Source organism: Idiotropiscis lumnitzeri, chromosome 5 (genome assembly GCF_059441095.1).
Source record: "Idiotropiscis lumnitzeri isolate Australia: NSW breed Sydney's pygmy pipehorse chromosome 5, RoL_Ilum_1.0, whole genome shotgun sequence".
Taxonomy (NCBI): Eukaryota; Metazoa; Chordata; class Actinopteri; order Syngnathiformes; family Syngnathidae; genus Idiotropiscis; species Idiotropiscis lumnitzeri.
The window spans coordinates 1,518,520-1,538,855 of NC_142395.1; positions in this window are offsets into that span (position 1 = coordinate 1,518,520).

The following is a 20,336-nucleotide window of genomic DNA, read 5'->3' on the forward strand; positions in this document are numbered from 1 at the left end:
GGCAGAGCGGTCTAAGGCGTTGCGTTCAGGTCGCAGTCACCCCAGGAGGCGTGGGTTCGAATCCCACCTCCGACAGAGCCCATTGAAAGTACCGAGCAAGAACAAAGCAAACACAGTCAAGAGAGCATTACCAGGTGCCAGGATGGCAGAGCGGTCTAAGGCGTTGCGTTCAGGTCGCAGTCACCCCAGGAGGCGTGGGTTCGAATCCCACCTCCGACAGAGCCCATTAAAAGTACCGAGCAAGAACAAAGCAAACACATTCAAGAGAGCATTACCAGGTGCCAGGATGGCAGAGCGGTCTAAGGCGTTGCGTTCAGGTCGCAGTAACCCCAGGAGGCGTGGGTGCGAATCCCGCCTCAGACAGAGCCCATTAAAAGTACCGAGCAAGAACAAAGCAAACACAGTCAATAGAGCATTACCAGATGCCAGGATAGCAGAGCGGTCTAAGGCGTTGCGTTCAGGTCGCAGTCTCCCCAGGAGGCGTGGGTTCGAATCCCGCCTCAAACAGAGCCCATCGAAAGTACCAAGCAAGAACAAAGCAACCACATTCAAGAGAGCATTACCAGGTGCCAGGATGGCAGAGCGGTCTAAGGCGTTGCGTTCAGGTCGCAGTCAGCCCAGGAGGCGTGGGTTCGAATCCTGCCTCAAACAGAGCCCATCGAAAGTACCAAGCAAGAACAAATCAAACACATTCAAGAGAGCATTACCAGGTGCCAGGATGGCAGAGCGGTCTAAGGCGTTGCGTTCAGGTCGCAGTCACCCCAGGAGGCGTGAGTTCGAATCCCACCTCAGACAGAGCCCATCTAAAGTACCAAGCAATAACAAAGCAAACACAGTCAAGAGAGCATTACCAGTTGCCAGGATGGCAGAGCGGTCTAAGGCGTTGCGTTCAGGTCGCAGTCTCCCCAGGAGGCGTGGGTTCGAATCCCACCTCAGACAGAGCCCATCGAATGTACCAAGCAATAACAAAGCAAACACAGTCAAGAGAGCATTACCAGTTGCCAGGATGGCAGAGCGGTCTAAGGCGTTGCGTTCAGGTCGCAGTCTCCCCAGGAGGCGTGGGTTCGAATCCCACCTCAGACAGAGCCCATCGAAAGTACCAAGCAATAACAAAGCAAACACAGTCAAGAGAGCATTACCAGTTGCCAGGATGTCAGAGCGGTCTAAGGCGTTGCGTTCAGGTCGCAGTCTCCCCAGGAGGCGTGGGTTCGAATCCCGCCTCAGACATAGCCCATTGAAAGTACCAGGCAAGAACAAAGCAAACACAGTCAAGAGAGCATTACCAGTTGCCAGGATGGCAGAGCGGTCTAAGGCGTTGCGTTCAGGTCGCAGTCACCCAAGGAGGCGTGGGTTCGAATCCCACCTCCGACAGAGCCCATTAAAAGTACCGAGCAAGAACAAAGCAAACACATTCAAGAGAGCATTACCAGGTGCCAGGATGGCAGAGCGGTCTAAGGCGTTGCGTTCAGGTCGCAGTAACCCCAGGAGGCGTGGGTGCGAATCCCGCCTCAGACAGAGCCCATTAAAAGTACCGAGCAAGAACAAAGCAAACACAGTCAATAGAGCATTACCAGATGCCAGGATAGCAGAGCGGTCTAAGGCGTTGCGTTCAGGTCGCAGTCTCCCCAGGAGGCGTGGGTTCGAATCCCGCCTCAAACAGTGCCCATCGAAAGTACCAAGCAAGAACAAAGCAACCACATTCGAGAGAGCATTACCAGGTGCCAGGATGGCAGAGCGGTCTAAGGCGTTGCGTTCAGGTCGCAGTCAGCCCAGGAGGCGTGGGTTCGAATCCTGCCTCAAACAGAGCCCATCGAAAGTACCAAGCAAGAACAAATCAAACACATTCAAGAGAGCATTACCAGGTGCCAGGATGGCAGAGCGGTCTAAGGCGTTGCGTTCAGGTCGCAGTCACCCCAGGAAGCGTGGGTTCGAATCCCACCTCCGACAGAGCCCATTAAAAGTACCGAGCAAGAACAAAGCAAACACATTCAAGAGAGCATTACCAGGTGCCAGGATGGCAGAGCGGTCTAAGGCGTTGCGTTCAGGTCGCAGTAACCCCAGGAGGCGTGGGTGCGAATCCCGCCTCAGACAGAGCCCATTAAAAGTACCGAGCAAGAACAAAGCAAACACAGTCAATAGAACATTACCAGATGCCAGGATAGCAGAGCGGTCTAAGGCGTTGCGTTCAGGTCGCAGTCTCCCCAGGAGGCGTGGGTTCGAATCCCGCCTCAAACAGAGCCCATCGAAAGTACCAAACAAGAACAAAGCAACCACATTCAAGAGAGCATTACCAGGTGCCAGGATGGCAGAGCGGTCTAAGGCGTTGCGTTCAGGTCGCAGTCAGCCCAGGAGGCGTGGGTTCGAATCCTGCCTCAAACAGAGCCCATCGAAAGTACCAAGCAAGAACAAATCAAACACATTCAAGAGAGCATTACCAGGTGCCAGGATGGCAGAGCGGTCTAAGGCGTTGCGTTCAGGTCGCAGTCACCCCAAGAGGCGTGGGTTCGAATCCCACCTCAGACAGAGCCCATCTAAAGTACCAAGCAATAACAAAGCAAACACAGTCAAGAGAGCATTACCAGTTGCCAGGATGGCAGAGCGGTCTAAGGCGTTGCGTTCAGGTCGCAGTCTCCCCAGGAGGCGTGGGTTCGAATCCCACCTCAGACAGAGCCCATCGAATGTACCAAGCAATAACAAAGCAAACACAGTCAAGAGAGCATTACCAGTTGCCAGGATGGCAGAGCGGTCTAAGGCGTTGCGTTCAGGTCGCAGTCTCCCCAGGAGGCGTGGGTTCGAATCCCACCTCAGACAGAGCCCATCGAAAGTACCAAGCAATAACAAAGCAAACACAGTCAAGAGAGCATTACCAGTTGCCAGGATGTCAGAGCGGTCTAAGGCGTTGCGTTCAGGTCGCAGTCTCCCCAGGAGGCGTGGGTTCGAATCCCGCCTCAGACATAGCCCATTGAATGTACCAGGCAAGAACAAAGCAAACACAGTCAAGAGAGCATTACCAGTTGCCAGGATGGCAGAGCGGTCTAAGGCGTTGCGTTCAGGTCGCAGTCACCCAAGGAGGCGTGGGTTCGAATCCCACCTCCGACAGAGCCCATTAAAAGTACCGAGCAAGAACAAAGCAAACACATTCAAGAGAGCATTACCAGGTGCCAGGATGGCAGAGCGGTCTAAGGCGTTGCGTTCAGGTCGCAGTAACCCCAGGAGGCGTGGGTGCGAATCCCGCCTCAGACAGAGCCCATTAAAAGTACCAAGCAATAACAAAGCAAACACAGTCAAGAGAGCATTACCAGTTGCCAGGATGGCAGAGCGGTCTAAGGCGTTGCGTTCAGGTCGCAGTCTCCCCAGGAGGCGTGGGTTCGAATCCCGCCTCAGACAGAGCCCATTGAAAGTACCAGGCTAGAACAAAGCAAACACAGTCAAGAGAGCATTACCAGTTGCCAGGATGGCAGAGCGGTCTAAGGCGTTGCGTTCAGGTCGCAGTCACCCAAGGAGGCGTGGGTTCGAATCCCGCCTCAGACAGAGCCCATTGAAAGTACCAAGCAAGAACAAAGCAAACACAGTCAAGAGAGCATTACCAGCTGCCAGGATGGCAGAGCGGTCTAAGGCGTTGCGTTCAGGTCGCAGTCACCCCAGGAGGCGTGGGTTCGAATCCCGCCTCCGACAGTGCCCATTGAAAGTACGAAGCAAGAACAAAGCAAACACAGTCAAGAGAGCATTACCAGCTGCCAGGATGGCAGAGCGGTCTAAGGCGTTGCGTTCAGGTCGCAGTCACCCCAGGAGGCGTGGGTTCGAATCCCACCTCCGACAGAGCCCATTGAAAGTACCGAGCAAGAACAAAGCAAACACAGTCAAGAGAGCATTACCAGGTGCCAGGATGGCAGAGCGGTCTAAGGCGTTGCGTTCAGGTCGCAGTCACCCCAGGAGGCGTGGGTTCGAATCCCACCTCCGACAGAGCCCATTAAAAGTACCGAGCAAGAACAAAGCAAACACATTCAAGAGAGCATTACCAGGTGCCAGGATGGCAGAGCGGTCTAAGGCGTTGCGTTCAGGTCGCAGTAACCCCAGGAGGCGTGGGTGCGAATCCCGCCTCAGACAGAGCCCATTAAAAGTACCGAGCAAGAACAAAGCAAACACAGTCAATAGAGCATTACCAGATGCCAGGATAGCAGAGCGGTCTAAGGCGTTGCGTTCAGGTCGCAGTCTCCCCAGGAGGCGTGGGTTCGAATCCCGCCTCAAACAGAGCCCATCGAAAGTACCAAGCAAGAACAAAGCAACCACATTCAAGAGAGCATTACCAGGTGCCAGGATGGCAGAGCGGTCTAAGGCGTTGCGTTCAGGTCGCAGTCAGCCCAGGAGGCGTGGGTTCGAATCCTGCCTCAAACAGAGCCCATCGAAAGTACCAAGCAAGAACAAATCAAACACATTCAAGAGAGCATTACCAGGTGCCAGGATGGCAGAGCGGTCTAAGGCGTTGCGTTCAGGTCGCAGTCACCCCAGGAGGCGTGAGTTCGAATCCCACCTCAGACAGAGCCCATCTAAAGTACCAAGCAATAACAAAGCAAACACAGTCAAGAGAGCATTACCAGTTGCCAGGATGGCAGAGCGGTCTAAGGCGTTGCGTTCAGGTCGCAGTCTCCCCAGGAGGCGTGGGTTCGAATCCCACCTCAGACAGAGCCCATCGAATGTACCAAGCAATAACAAAGCAAACACAGTCAAGAGAGCATTACCAGTTGCCAGGATGGCAGAGCGGTCTAAGGCGTTGCGTTCAGGTCGCAGTCTCCCCAGGAGGCGTGGGTTCGAATCCCACCTCAGACAGAGCCCATCGAAAGTACCAAGCAATAACAAAGCAAACACAGTCAAGAGAGCATTACCAGTTGCCAGGATGTCAGAGCGGTCTAAGGCGTTGCGTTCAGGTCGCAGTCTCCCCAGGAGGCGTGGGTTCGAATCCCGCCTCAGACATAGCCCATTGAAAGTACCAGGCAAGAACAAAGCAAACACAGTCAAGAGAGCATTACCAGTTGCCAGGATGGCAGAGCGGTCTAAGGCGTTGCGTTCAGGTCGCAGTCACCCAAGGAGGCGTGGGTTCGAATCCCACCTCCGACAGAGCCCATTAAAAGTACCGAGCAAGAACAAAGCAAACACATTCAAGAGAGCATTACCAGGTGCCAGGATGGCAGAGCGGTCTAAGGCGTTGCGTTCAGGTCGCAGTAACCCCAGGAGGCGTGGGTGCGAATCCCGCCTCAGACAGAGCCCATTAAAAGTACCGAGCAAGAACAAAGCAAACACAGTCAATAGAGCATTACCGGATGCCAGGATAGCAGAGCGGTCTAAGGCGTTGCGTTCAGGTCGCAGTCTCCCCAGGAGGCGTGGGTTCGAATCCCGCCTCAAACAGTGCCCATCGAAAGTACCAAGCAAGAACAAAGCAACCACATTCGAGAGAGCATTACCAGGTGCCAGGATGGCAGAGCGGTCTAAGGCGTTGCGTTCAGGTCGCAGTCAGCCCAGGAGGCGTGGGTTCGAATCCTGCCTCAAACAGAGCCCATCGAAAGTACCAAGCAAGAACAAATCAAACACATTCAAGAGAGCATTACCAGGTGCCAGGATGGCAGAGCGGTCTAAGGCGTTGCGTTCAGGTCGCAGTCACCCCAGGAGGCGTGGGTTCGAATCCCACCTCCGACAGAGCCCATTAAAAGTACCGAGCAAGAACAAAGCAAACACATTCAAGAGAGCATTACCAGGTGCCAGGATGGCAGAGCGGTCTAAGGCGTTGCGTTCAGGTCGCAGTAACCCCAGGAGGCGTGGGTGCGAATCCCGCCTCAGACAGAGCCCATTAAAAGTACCGAGCAAGAACAAAGCAAACACAGTCAATAGAACATTACCAGATGCCAGGATAGCAGAGCGGTCTAAGGCGTTGCGTTCAGGTCGCAGTCTCCCCAGGAGGCGTGGGTTCGAATCCCGCCTCAAACAGAGCCCATCGAAAGTACCAAGCAAGAACAAAGCAACCACATTCAAGAGAGCATTACCAGGTGCCAGGATGGCAGAGCGGTCTAAGGCGTTGCGTTCAGGTCGCAGTCAGCCCAGGAGGCGTGGGTTCGAATCCTGCCTCAAACAGAGCCCATCGAAAGTACCAAGCAAGAACAAATCAAACACATTCAAGAGAGCATTACCAGGTGCCAGGATGGCAGAGCGGTCTAAGGCGTTGCGTTCAGGTCGCAGTCACCCCAAGAGGCGTGGGTTCGAATCCCACCTCAGACAGAGCCCATCTAAAGTACCAAGCAATAACAAAGCAAACACAGTCAAGAGAGCATTACCAGTTGCCAGGATGGCAGAGCGGTCTAAGGCGTTGCGTTCAGGTCGCAGTCTCCCCAGGAGGCGTGGGTTCGAATCCCACCTCAGACAGAGCCCATCGAATGTACCAAGCAATAACAAAGCAAACACAGTCAAGAGAGCATTACCAGTTGCCAGGATGGCAGAGCGGTCTAAGGCGTTGCGTTCAGGTCGCAGTCTCCCCAGGAGGCGTGGGTTCGAATCCCACCTCAGACAGAGCCCATCGAAAGTACCAAGCAATAACAAAGCAAACACAGTCAAGAGAGCATTACCAGTTGCCAGGATGTCAGAGCGGTCTAAGGCGTTGCGTTCAGGTCGCAGTCTCCCCAGGAGGCGTGGGTTCGAATCCCGCCTCAGACATAGCCCATTGAATGTACCAAGCAATAACAAAGCAAACACAGTCAAGAGAGCATTACCAGTTGCCAGGATGTCAGAGCGGTCTAAGGCGTTGCGTTCAGGTCGCAGTCTCCCCAGGAGGCGTGGGTTCGAATCCCGCCTCAGACATAGCCCATTGAATGTACCAGGCAAGAACAAAGCAAACACAGTCAAGAGAGCATTACCAGTTGCCAGGATGGCAGAGCGGTCTAAGGCGTTGCGTTCAGGTCGCAGTCACCCAAGGAGGCGTGGGTTCGAATCCCACCTCCGACAGAGCCCATTAAAAGTACCGAGCAAGAACAAAGCAAACACATTCAAGAGAGCATTACCAGGTGCCAGGATGGCAGAGCGGTCTAAGGCGTTGCGTTCAGGTCGCAGTAACCCCAGGAGGCGTGGGTGCGAATCCCGCCTCAGACAGAGCCCATTAAAAGTACCAAGCAATAACAAAGCAAACACAGTCAAGAGAGCATTACCAGTTGCCAGGATGGCAGAGCGGTCTAAGGCGTTGCGTTCAGGTCGCAGTCTCCCCAGGAGGCGTGGGTTCGAATCCCGCCTCAGACAGAGCCCATTGAAAGTACCGGGCTAGAACAAAGCAAACACAGTCAAGAGAGCATTACCAGTTGCCAGGATGGCAGAGCGGTCTAAGGCGTTGCGTTCAGGTCGCAGTCACCCAAGGAGGCGTGGGTTCGAATCCCGCCTCAGACAGAGCCCATTGAAAGTACCAAGCAAGAACAAAGCAAACACAGTCAAGAGAGCATTACCAGCTGCCAGGATGGCAGAGCGGTCTAAGGCGTTGCGTTCAGGTCGCAGTCACCCCAGGAGGCGTGGGTTCGAATCCCGCCTCCGACAGTGCCCATTGAAAGTACGAAGCAAGAACAAAGCAAACACAGTCAAGAGAGCATTACCAGCTGCCAGGATGGCAGAGCGGTCTAAGGCGTTGCGTTCAGGTCGCAGTCACCCCAGGAGGCGTGGGTTCGAATCCCACCTCCGACAGAGCCCATTGAAAGTACCGAGCAAGAACAAAGCAAACACAGTCAAGAGAGCATTACCAGGTGCCAGGATGGCAGAGCGGTCTAAGGCGTTGCGTTCAGGTCGCAGTCACCCCAGGAGGCGTGGGTTCGAATCCCACCTCCGACAGAGCCCATTAAAAGTACCGAGCAAGAACAAAGCAAACACATTCAAGAGAGCATTACCAGGTGCCAGGATGGCAGAGCGGTCTAAGGCGTTGCGTTCAGGTCGCAGTAACCCCAGGAGGCGTGGGTGCGAATCCCGCCTCAGACAGAGCCCATTAAAAGTACCGAGCAAGAACAAAGCAAACACAGTCAATAGAGCATTACCAGATGCCAGGATAGCAGAGCGGTCTAAGGCGTTGCGTTCAGGTCGCAGTCTCCCCAGGAGGCGTGGGTTCGAATCCCGCCTCAAACAGTGCCCATCGAAAGTACCAAGCAAGAACATAGCAACCACATTCGAGAGAGCATTACCAGGTGCCAGGATGGCAGAGCGGTCTAAGGCGTTGCGTTCAGGTCGCAGTCAGCCCAGGAGGCGTGGGTTCGAATCCTGCCTCAAACAGAGCCCATCGAAAGTACCAAGCAAGAACAAATCAAACACATTCAAGAGAGCATTACCAGGTGCCAGGATGGCAGAGCGGTCTAAGGCGTTGCGTTCAGGTCGCAGTCACCCCAGGAGGCGTGGGTTCGAATCCCACCTCCGACAGAGCCCATTAAAAGTACCGAGCAAGAACAAAGCAAACACATTCAAGAGAGCATTACCAGGTGCCAGGATGGCAGAGCGGTCTAAGGCGTTGCGTTCAGGTCGCAGTAACCCCAGGAGGCGTGGGTGCGAATCCCGCCTCAGACAGAGCCCATTAAAAGTACCGAGCAAGAACAAAGCAAACACAGTCAATAGAACATTACCAGATGCCAGGATAGCAGAGCGGTCTAAGGCGTTGCGTTCAGGTCGCAGTCTCCCCAGGAGGCGTGGGTTCGAATCCCGCCTCAAACAGAGCCCATCGAAAGTACCAAGCAAGAACAAAGCAACCACATTCAAGAGAGCATTACCAGGTGCCAGGATGGCAGAGCGGTCTAAGGCGTTGCGTTCAGGTCGCAGTCAGCCCAGGAGGCGTGGGTTCGAATCCTGCCTCAAACAGAGCCCATCGAAAGTACCAAGCAAGAACAAATCAAACACATTCAAGAGAGCATTACCAGGTGCCAGGATGGCAGAGCGGTCTAAGGCGTTGCGTTCAGGTCGCAGTCACCCCAAGAGGCGTGGGTTCGAATCCCACCTCAGACAGAGCCCATCTAAAGTACCAAGCAATAACAAAGCAAACACAGTCAAGAGAGCATTACCAGTTGCCAGGATGGCAGAGCGGTCTAAGGCGTTGCGTTCAGGTCGCAGTCTCCCCAGGAGGCGTGGGTTCGAATCCCACCTCAGACAGAGCCCATCGAATGTACCAAGCAATAACAAAGCAAACACAGTCAAGAGAGCATTACCAGTTGCCAGGATGGCAGAGCGGTCTAAGGCGTTGCGTTCAGGTCGCAGTCTCCCCAGGAGGCGTGGGTTCGAATCCCACCTCAGACAGAGCCCATCGAAAGTACCAAGCAATAACAAAGCAAACACAGTCAAGAGAGCATTACCAGTTGCCAGGATGTCAGAGCGGTCTAAGGCGTTGCGTTCAGGTCGCAGTCTCCCCAGGAGGCGTGGGTTCGAATCCCGCCTCAGACATAGCCCATTGAATGTACCAGGCAAGAACAAAGCAAACACAGTCAAGAGAGCATTACCAGTTGCCAGGATGGCAGAGCGGTCTAAGGCGTTGCGTTCAGGTCGCAGTCACCCAAGGAGGCGTGGGTTCGAATCCCACCTCCGACAGAGCCCATTAAAAGTACCGAGCAAGAACAAAGCAAACACATTCAAGAGAGCATTACCAGGTGCCAGGATGGCAGAGCGGTCTAAGGCGTTGCGTTCAGGTCGCAGTAACCCCAGGAGGCGTGGGTGCGAATCCCGCCTCAGACAGAGCCCATTAAAAGTACCAAGCAATAACAAAGCAAACACAGTCAAGAGAGCATCACCAGTTGCCAGGATGGCAGAGCGGTCTAAGGCGTTGCGTTCAGGTCGCAGTCTCCCCAGGAGGCGTGGGTTCGAATCCCGCCTCAGACAGAGCCCATTGAAAGTACCAGGCTAGAACAAAGCAAACACAGTCAAGAGAGCATTACCAGTTGCCAGGATGGCAGAGCGGTCTAAGGCGTTGCGTTCAGGTCGCAGTCACCCAAGGAGGCGTGGGTTCGAATCCCGCCTCAGACAGAGCCCATTGAAAGTACCAAGCAAGAACAAAGCAAACACAGTCAAGAGAGCATTACCAGCTGCCAGGATGGCAGAGCGGTCTAAGGCGTTGCGTTCAGGTCGCAGTCACCCCAGGAGGCGTGGGTTCGAATCCCGCCTCCGACAGTGCCCATTGAAAGTACGAAGCAAGAACAAAGCAAACACAGTCAAGAGAGCATTACCAGCTGCCAGGATGGCAGAGCGGTCTAAGGCGTTGCGTTCAGGTCGCAGTCACCCCAGGAGGCGTGGGTTCGAATCCCACCTCCGACAGAGCCCATTGAAAGTACCGAGCAAGAACAAAGCAAACACAGTCAAGAGAGCATTACCAGGTGCCAGGATGGCAGAGCGGTCTAAGGCGTTGCGTTCAGGTCGCAGTCACCCCAGGAGGCGTGGGTTCGAATCCCACCTCCGACAGAGCCCATTAAAAGTACCGAGCAAGAACAAAGCAAACACATTCAAGAGAGCATTACCAGGTGCCAGGATGGCAGAGCGGTCTAAGGCGTTGCGTTCAGGTCGCAGTAACCCCAGGAGGCGTGGGTGCGAATCCCGCCTCAGACAGAGCCCATTAAAAGTACCGAGCAAGAACAAAGCAAACACAGTCAATAGAGCATTACCAGATGCCAGGATAGCAGAGCGGTCTAAGGCGTTGCGTTCAGGTCGCAGTCTCCCCAGGAGGCGTGGGTTCGAATCCCGCCTCAAACAGAGCCCATCGAAAGTACCAAGCAAGAACAAAGCAACCACATTCAAGAGAGCATTACCAGGTGCCAGGATGGCAGAGCGGTCTAAGGCGTTGCGTTCAGGTCGCAGTCAGCCCAGGAGGCGTGGGTTCGAATCCTGCCTCAAACAGAGCCCATCGAAAGTACCAAGCAAGAACAAATCAAACACATTCAAGAGAGCATTACCAGGTGCCAGGATGGCAGAGCGGTCTAAGGCGTTGCGTTCAGGTCGCAGTCACCCCAGGAGGCGTGAGTTCGAATCCCACCTCAGACAGAGCCCATCTAAAGTACCAAGCAATAACAAAGCAAACACAGTCAAGAGAGCATTACCAGTTGCCAGGATGGCAGAGCGGTCTAAGGCGTTGCGTTCAGGTCGCAGTCTCCCCAGGAGGCGTGGGTTCGAATCCCACCTCAGACAGAGCCCATCGAATGTACCAAGCAATAACAAAGCAAACACAGTCAAGAGAGCATTACCAGTTGCCAGGATGGCAGAGCGGTCTAAGGCGTTGCGTTCAGGTCGCAGTCTCCCCAGGAGGCGTGGGTTCGAATCCCACCTCAGACAGAGCCCATCGAAAGTACCAAGCAATAACAAAGCAAACACAGTCAAGAGAGCATTACCAGTTGCCAGGATGTCAGAGCGGTCTAAGGCGTTGCGTTCAGGTCGCAGTCTCCCCAGGAGGCGTGGGTTCGAATCCCGCCTCAGACATAGCCCATTGAAAGTACCAGGCAAGAACAAAGCAAACACAGTCAAGAGAGCATTACCAGTTGCCAGGATGGCAGAGCGGTCTAAGGCGTTGCGTTCAGGTCGCAGTCACCCAAGGAGGCGTGGGTTCGAATCCCACCTCCGACAGAGCCCATTAAAAGTACCGAGCAAGAACAAAGCAAACACATTCAAGAGAGCATTACCAGGTGCCAGGATGGCAGAGCGGTCTAAGGCGTTGCGTTCAGGTCGCAGTAACCCCAGGAGGCGTGGGTGCGAATCCCGCCTCAGACAGAGCCCATTAAAAGTACCGAGCAAGAACAAAGCAAACACAGTCAATAGAGCATTACCAGATGCCAGGATAGCAGAGCGGTCTAAGGCGTTGCGTTCAGGTCGCAGTCTCCCCAGGAGGCGTGGGTTCGAATCCCGCCTCAAACAGAGCCCATCGAAAGTACCAAGCAAGAACAAAGCAACCACATTCAAGAGAGCATTACCAGGTGCCAGGATGGCAGAGCGGTCTAAGGCGTTGCGTTCAGGTCGCAGTCAGCCCAGGAGGCGTGGGTTCGAATCCTGCCTCAAACAGAGCCCATCGAAAGTACCAAGCAAGAACAAATCAAACACATTCAAGAGAGCATTACCAGGTGCCAGGATGGCACAGCGGTCTAAGGCGTTGCGTTCAGGTCGCAGTCACCCCAGGAGGCGTGGGTTCGAATCCCACCTCCGACAGAGCCCATTAAAAGTACCGAGCAAGAACAAAGCAAACACATTCAAGAGAGCATTACCAGGTGCCAGGATGGCAGAGCGGTCTAAGGCGTTGCGTTCAGGTCGCAGTAACCCCAGGAGGCGTGGGTGCGAATCCCGCCTCAGACAGAGCCCATTAAAAGTACCGAGCAAGAACAAAGCAAACACAGTCAATAGAACATTACCAGATGCCAGGATAGCAGAGCGGTCTAAGGCGTTGCGTTCAGGTCGCAGTCTCCCCAGGAGGCGTGGGTTCGAATCCCGCCTCAAACAGAGCCCATCGAAAGTACCAAGCAAGAACAAAGCAACCACATTCAAGAGAGCATTACCAGGTGCCAGGATGGCAGAGCGGTCTAAGGCGTTGCGTTCAGGTCGCAGTCAGCCCAGGAGGCGTGGGTTCGAATCCTGCCTCAAACAGAGCCCATCGAAAGTACCAAGCAAGAACAAATCAAACACATTCAAGAGAGCATTACCAGGTGCCAGGATGGCAGAGCGGTCTAAGGCGTTGCGTTCAGGTCGCAGTCACCCCAAGAGGCGTGGGTTCGAATCCCACCTCAGACAGAGCCCATCTAAAGTACCAAGCAATAACAAAGCAAACACAGTCAAGAGAGCATTACCAGGTGCCAGGATGGCAGAGCGGTCTAAGGCGTTGCGTTCAGGTCGCAGTCACCCAAGGAGGCGTGGGTTCGAATCCCACCTCCGACAGAGCCCATTAAAAGTACCGAGCAAGAACAAAGCAAACACATTCAAGAGAGCATTACCAGGTGCCAGGATGGCAGAGCGGTCTAAGGCGTTGCGTTCAGGTCGCAGTAACCCCAGGAGGCGTGGGTGCGAATCCCGCCTCAGACAGAGCCCATTAAAAGTACCAAGCAATAACAAAGCAAACACAGTCAAGAGAGCATTACCAGTTGCCAGGATGGCAGAGCGGTCTAAGGCGTTGCGTTCAGGTCGCAGTCTCCCCAGGAGGCGTGGGTTCGAATCCCGCCTCAGACAGAGCCCATTGAAAGTACCAGGCTAGAACAAAGCAAACACAGTCAAGAGAGCATTACCAGCTGCCAGGATGGCAGAGCGGTCTAAGGCGTTGCGTTCAGGTCGCAGTCACCCAAGGAGGCGTGGGTTCGAATCCCACCTCCGACAGAGCCCATTAAAAGTACCGAGCAAGAACAAAGCAAACACATTCAAGAGAGCATTACCAGGTGCCAGGATGGCAGAGCGGTCTAAGGCGTTGCGTTCAGGTCGCAGTAACCCCAGGAGGCGTGGGTGCGAATCCCGCCTCAGACAGAGCCCATTAAAAGTACCAAGCAATAACAAAGCAAACACAGTCAAGAGAGCATCACCAGTTGCCAGGATGGCAGAGCGGTCTAAGGCGTTGCGTTCAGGTCGCAGTAACCCCAGGAGGCGTGGGTGCGAATCCCGCCTCAGACAGAGCCCATTAAAAGTACCGAGCAAGAACAAAGCAAACACAGTCAATAGAGCATTACCGGATGCCAGGATAGCAGAGCGGTCTAAGGCGTTGCGTTCAGGTCGCAGTCTCCCCAGGAGGCGTGGGTTCGAATCCCGCCTCAAACAGTGCCCATCGAAAGTACCAAGCAAGAACAAAGCAACCACATTCGAGAGAGCATTACCAGGTGCCAGGATGGCAGAGCGGTCTAAGGCGTTGCGTTCAGGTCGCAGTCAGCCCAGGAGGCGTGGGTTCGAATCCTGCCTCAAACAGAGCCCATCGAAAGTACCAAGCAAGAACAAATCAAACACATTCAAGAGAGCATTACCAGGTGCCAGGATGGCAGAGCGGTCTAAGGCGTTGCGTTCAGGTCGCAGTCACCCCAGGAGGCGTGGGTTCGAATCCCACCTCCGACAGAGCCCATTAAAAGTACCGAGCAAGAACAAAGCAAACACATTCAAGAGAGCATTACCAGGTGCCAGGATGGCAGAGCGGTCTAAGGCGTTGCGTTCAGGTCGCAGTAACCCCAGGAGGCGTGGGTGCGAATCCCGCCTCAGACAGAGCCCATTAAAAGTACCGAGCAAGAACAAAGCAAACACAGTCAATAGAACATTACCAGATGCCAGGATAGCAGAGCGGTCTAAGGCGTTGCGTTCAGGTCGCAGTCTCCCCAGGAGGCGTGGGTTCGAATCCCGCCTCAAACAGAGCCCATCGAAAGTACCAAGCAAGAACAAAGCAACCACATTCAAGAGAGCATTACCAGGTGCCAGGATGGCAGAGCGGTCTAAGGCGTTGCGTTCAGGTCGCAGTCAGCCCAGGAGGCGTGGGTTCGAATCCTGCCTCAAACAGAGCCCATCGAAAGTACCAAGCAAGAACAAATCAAACACATTCAAGAGAGCATTACCAGGTGCCAGGATGGCAGAGCGGTCTAAGGCGTTGCGTTCAGGTCGCAGTCACCCCAAGAGGCGTGGGTTCGAATCCCACCTCAGACAGAGCCCATCTAAAGTACCAAGCAATAACAAAGCAAACACAGTCAAGAGAGCATTACCAGTTGCCAGGATGGCAGAGCGGTCTAAGGCGTTGCGTTCAGGTCGCAGTCTCCCCAGGAGGCGTGGGTTCGAATCCCACCTCAGACAGAGCCCATCGAATGTACCAAGCAATAACAAAGCAAACACAGTCAAGAGAGCATTACCAGTTGCCAGGATGGCAGAGCGGTCTAAGGCGTTGCGTTCAGGTCGCAGTCTCCCCAGGAGGCGTGGGTTCGAATCCCACCTCAGACAGAGCCCATCGAAAGTACCAAGCAATAACAAAGCAAACACAGTCAAGAGAGCATTACCAGTTGCCAGGATGTCAGAGCGGTCTAAGGCGTTGCGTTCAGGTCGCAGTCTCCCCAGGAGGCGTGGGTTCGAATCCCGCCTCAGACATAGCCCATTGAATGTACCAAGCAATAACAAAGCAAACACAGTCAAGAGAGCATTACCAGTTGCCAGGATGTCAGAGCGGTCTAAGGCGTTGCGTTCAGGTCGCAGTCTCCCCAGGAGGCGTGGGTTCGAATCCCGCCTCAGACATAGCCCATTGAATGTACCAGGCAAGAACAAAGCAAACACAGTCAAGAGAGCATTACCAGTTGCCAGGATGGCAGAGCGGTCTAAGGCGTTGCGTTCAGGTCGCAGTCACCCAAGGAGGCGTGGGTTCGAATCCCACCTCCGACAGAGCCCATTAAAAGTACCGAGCAAGAACAAAGCAAACACATTCAAGAGAGCATTACCAGGTGCCAGGATGGCAGAGCGGTCTAAGGCGTTGCGTTCAGGTCGCAGTAACCCCAGGAGGCGTGGGTGCGAATCCCGCCTCAGACAGAGCCCATTAAAAGTACCAAGCAATAACAAAGCAAACACAGTCAAGAGAGCATTACCAGTTGCCAGGATGGCAGAGCGGTCTAAGGCGTTGCGTTCAGGTCGCAGTCTCCCCAGGAGGCGTGGGTTCGAATCCCGCCTCAGACAGAGCCCATTGAAAGTACCGGGCTAGAACAAAGCAAACACAGTCAAGAGAGCATTACCAGTTGCCAGGATGGCAGAGCGGTCTAAGGCGTTGCGTTCAGGTCGCAGTCACCCAAGGAGGCGTGGGTTCGAATCCCGCCTCAGACAGAGCCCATTGAAAGTACCAAGCAAGAACAAAGCAAACACAGTCAAGAGAGCATTACCAGCTGCCAGGATGGCAGAGCGGTCTAAGGCGTTGCGTTCAGGTCGCAGTCACCCCAGGAGGCGTGGGTTCGAATCCCGCCTCCGACAGTGCCCATTGAAAGTACGAAGCAAGAACAAAGCAAACACAGTCAAGAGAGCATTACCAGCTGCCAGGATGGCAGAGCGGTCTAAGGCGTTGCGTTCAGGTCGCAGTCACCCCAGGAGGCGTGGGTTCGAATCCCACCTCCGACAGAGCCCATTGAAAGTACCGAGCAAGAACAAAGCAAACACAGTCAAGAGAGCATTACCAGGTGCCAGGATGGCAGAGCGGTCTAAGGCGTTGCGTTCAGGTCGCAGTCACCCCAGGAGGCGTGGGTTCGAATCCCACCTCCGACAGAGCCCATTAAAAGTACCGAGCAAGAACAAAGCAAACACATTCAAGAGAGCATTACCAGGTGCCAGGATGGCAGAGCGGTCTAAGGCGTTGCGTTCAGGTCGCAGTAACCCCAGGAGGCGTGGGTGCGAATCCCGCCTCAGACAGAGCCCATTAAAAGTACCGAGCAAGAACAAAGCAAACACAGTCAATAGAGCATTACCAGATGCCAGGATAGCAGAGCGGTCTAAGGCGTTGCGTTCAGGTCGCAGTCTCCCCAGGAGGCGTGGGTTCGAATCCCGCCTCAAACAGTGCCCATCGAAAGTACCAAGCAAGAACAAAGCAACCACATTCGAGAGAGCATTACCAGGTGCCAGGATGGCAGAGCGGTCTAAGGCGTTGCGTTCAGGTCGCAGTCTCCCCAGGAGGCGTGGGTTCGAATCCCGCCTCAAACAGAGCCCATCGAAAGTACCAAGCAAGAACAAAGCAACCACATTCAAGAGAGCATTACCAGGTGCCAGGATGGCAGAGCGGTCTAAGGCGTTGCGTTCAGGTCGCAGTCAGCCCAGGAGGCGTGGGTTCGAATCCTGCCTCAAACAGAGCCCATCGAAAGTACCAAGCAAGAACAAATCAAACACATTCAAGAGAGCATTACCAGGTGCCAGGATGGCAGAGCGGTCTAAGGCGTTGCGTTCAGGTCGCAGTCACCCCAAGAGGCGTGGGTTCGAATCCCACCTCAGACAGAGCCCATCTAAAGTACCAAGCAATAACAAAGCAAACACAGTCAAGAGAGCATTACCAGTTGCCAGGATGGCAGAGCGGTCTAAGGCGTTGCGTTCAGGTCGCAGTCTCCCCAGGAGGCGTGGGTTCGAATCCCACCTCAGACAGAGCCCATCGAAAGTACCAAGCAATAACAAAGCAAACACAGTCAAGAGAGCATTACCAGTTGCCAGGATGTCAGAGCGGTCTAAGGCGTTGCGTTCAGGTCGCAGTCTCCCCAGGAGGCGTGGGTTCGAATCCCGCCTCAGACATAGCCCATTGAATGTACCAAGCAATAACAAAGCAAACACAGTCAAGAGAGCATTACCAGTTGCCAGGATGTCAGAGCGGTCTAAGGCGTTGCGTTCAGGTCGCAGTCTCCCCAGGAGGCGTGGGTTCGAATCCCGCCTCAGACATAGCCCATTGAATGTACCAGGCAAGAACAAAGCAAACACAGTCAAGAGAGCATTACCAGTTGCCAGGATGGCAGAGCGGTCTAAGGCGTTGCGTTCAGGTCGCAGTCACCCAAGGAGGCGTGGGTTCGAATCCCACCTCCGACAGAGCCCATTAAAAGTACCGAGCAAGAACAAAGCAAACACATTCAAGAGAGCATTACCAGGTGCCAGGATGGCAGAGCGGTCTAAGGCGTTGCGTTCAGGTCGCAGTAACCCCAGGAGGCGTGGGTGCGAATCCCGCCTCAGACAGAGCCCATTAAAAGTACCAAGCAATAACAAAGCAAACACAGTCAAGAGAGCATTACCAGTTGCCAGGATGGCAGAGCGGTCTAAGGCGTTGCGTTCAGGTCGCAGTCTCCCCAGGAGGCGTGGGTTCGAATCCCGCCTCAGACAGAGCCCATTGAAAGTACCGGGCTAGAACAAAGCAAACACAGTCAAGAGAGCATTACCAGTTGCCAGGATGGCAGAGCGGTCTAAGGCGTTGCGTTCAGGTCGCAGTCACCCAAGGAGGCGTGGGTTCGAATCCCGCCTCAGACAGAGCCCATTGAAAGTACCAAGCAAGAACAAAGCAAACACAGTCAAGAGAGCATTACCAGCTGCCAGGATGGCAGAGCGGTCTAAGGCGTTGCGTTCAGGTCGCAGTCACCCCAGGAGGCGTGGGTTCGAATCCCGCCTCCGACAGTGCCCATTGAAAGTACGAAGCAAGAACAAAGCAAACACAGTCAAGAGAGCATTACCAGCTGCCAGGATGGCAGAGCGGTCTAAGGCGTTGCGTTCAGGTCGCAGTCACCCCAGGAGGCGTGGGTTCGAATCCCACCTCCGACAGAGCCCATTGAAAGTACCGAGCAAGAACAAAGCAAACACAGTCAAGAGAGCATTACCAGGTGCCAGGATGGCAGAGCGGTCTAAGGCGTTGCGTTCAGGTCGCAGTCACCCCAGGAGGCGTGGGTTCGAATCCCACCTCCGACAGAGCCCATTAAAAGTACCGAGCAAGAACAAAGCAAACACATTCAAGAGAGCATTACCAGGTGCCAGGATGGCAGAGCGGTCTAAGGCGTTGCGTTCAGGTCGCAGTAACCCCAGGAGGCGTGGGTGCGAATCCCGCCTCAGACAGAGCCCATTAAAAGTACCGAGCAAGAACAAAGCAAACACAGTCAATAGAGCATTACCAGATGCCAGGATAGCAGAGCGGTCTAAGGCGTTGCGTTCAGGTCGCAGTCTCCCCAGGAGGCGTGGGTTCGAATCCCGCCTCAAACAGTGCCCATCGAAAGTACCAAGCAAGAACAAAGCAACCACATTCGAGAGAGCATTACCAGGTGCCAGGATGGCAGAGCGGTCTAAGGCGTTGCGTTCAGGTCGCAGTCTCCCCAGGAGGCGTGGGTTCGAATCCCGCCTCAAACAGAGCCCATCGAAAGTACCAAGCAAGAACAAAGCAACCACATTCAAGAGAGCATTACCAGGTGCCAGGATGGCAGAGCGGTCTAAGGCGTTGCGTTCAGGTCGCAGTCAGCCCAGGAGGCGTGGGTTCGAATCCTGCCTCAAACAGAGCCCATCGAAAGTACCAAGCAAGAACAAATCAAACACATTCAAGAGAGCATTACCAGGTGCCAGGATGGCAGAGCGGTCTAAGGCGTTGCGTTCAGGTCGCAGTCACCCCAAGAGGCGTGGGTTCGAATCCCACCTCAGACAGAGCCCATCTAAAGTACCAAGCAATAACAAAGCAAACACAGTCAAGAGAGCATTACCAGTTGCCAGGATGGCAGAGCGGTCTAAGGCGTTGCGTTCAGGTCGCAGTCTCCCCAGGAGGCGTGGGTTCGAATCCCACCTCAGACAGAGCCCATCGAATGTACCAAGCAATAACAAAGCAAACACAGTCAAGAGAGCATTACCAGTTGCCAGGATGGCAGAGCGGTCTAAGGCGTTGCGTTCAGGTCGCAGTCTCCCCAGGAGGCGTGGGTTCGAATCCCACCTCAGACAGAGCCCATCGAAAGTACCAAGCAATAACAAAGCAAACACAGTCAAGAGAGCATTACCAGTTGCCAGGATGTCAGAGCGGTCTAAGGCGTTGCGTTCAGGTCGCAGTCTCCCCAGGAGGCGTGGGTTCGAATCCCGCCTCAGACATAGCCCATTGAATGTACCAGGCAAGAACAAAGCAAACACAGTCAAGAGAGCATTACCAGTTGCCAGGATGGCAGAGCGGTCTAAGGCGTTGCGTTCAGGTCGCAGTCACCCAAGGAGGCGTGGGTTCGAATCCCACCTCCGACAGAGCCCATTAAAAGTACCGAGCAAGAACAAAGCAAACACATTCAAGAGAGCATTACCAGGTGCCAGGATGGCAGAGCGGTCTAAGGCGTTGCGTTCAGGTCGCAGTAACCCCAGGAGGCGTGGGTGCGAATCCCGCCTCAGACAGAGCCCATTAAAAGTACCAAGCAATAACAAAGCAAACACAGTCAAGAGAGCATCACCAGTTGCCAGGATGGCAGAGCGGTCTAAGGCGTTGCGTTCAGGTCGCAGTCTCCCCAGGAGGCGTGGGTTCGAATCCCGCCTCAGACAGAGCCCATTGAAAGTACCAGGCTAGAACAAAGCAAACACAGTCAAGAGAGCATTACCAGTTGCCAGGATGGCAGAGCGGTCTAAGGCGTTGCGTTCAGGTCGCAGTCACCCAAGGAGGCGTGGGTTCGAATCCCGCCTCAGACAGAGCCCATTGAAAGTACCAAGCAAGAACAAAGCAAACACAGTCAAGAGAGCATTACCAGCTGCCAGGATGGCAGAGCGGTCTAAGGCGTTGCGTTCAGGTCGCAGTCACCTCAGGAGGCGTGGGTTCGAATCCCGCCTCCGACAGTGCCCATTGAAAGTACGAAGCAAGAACAAAGCAAACACAGTCAAGAGAGCATTACCAGCTGCCAGGATGGCAGAGCGGTCTAAGGCGTTGCGTTCAGGTC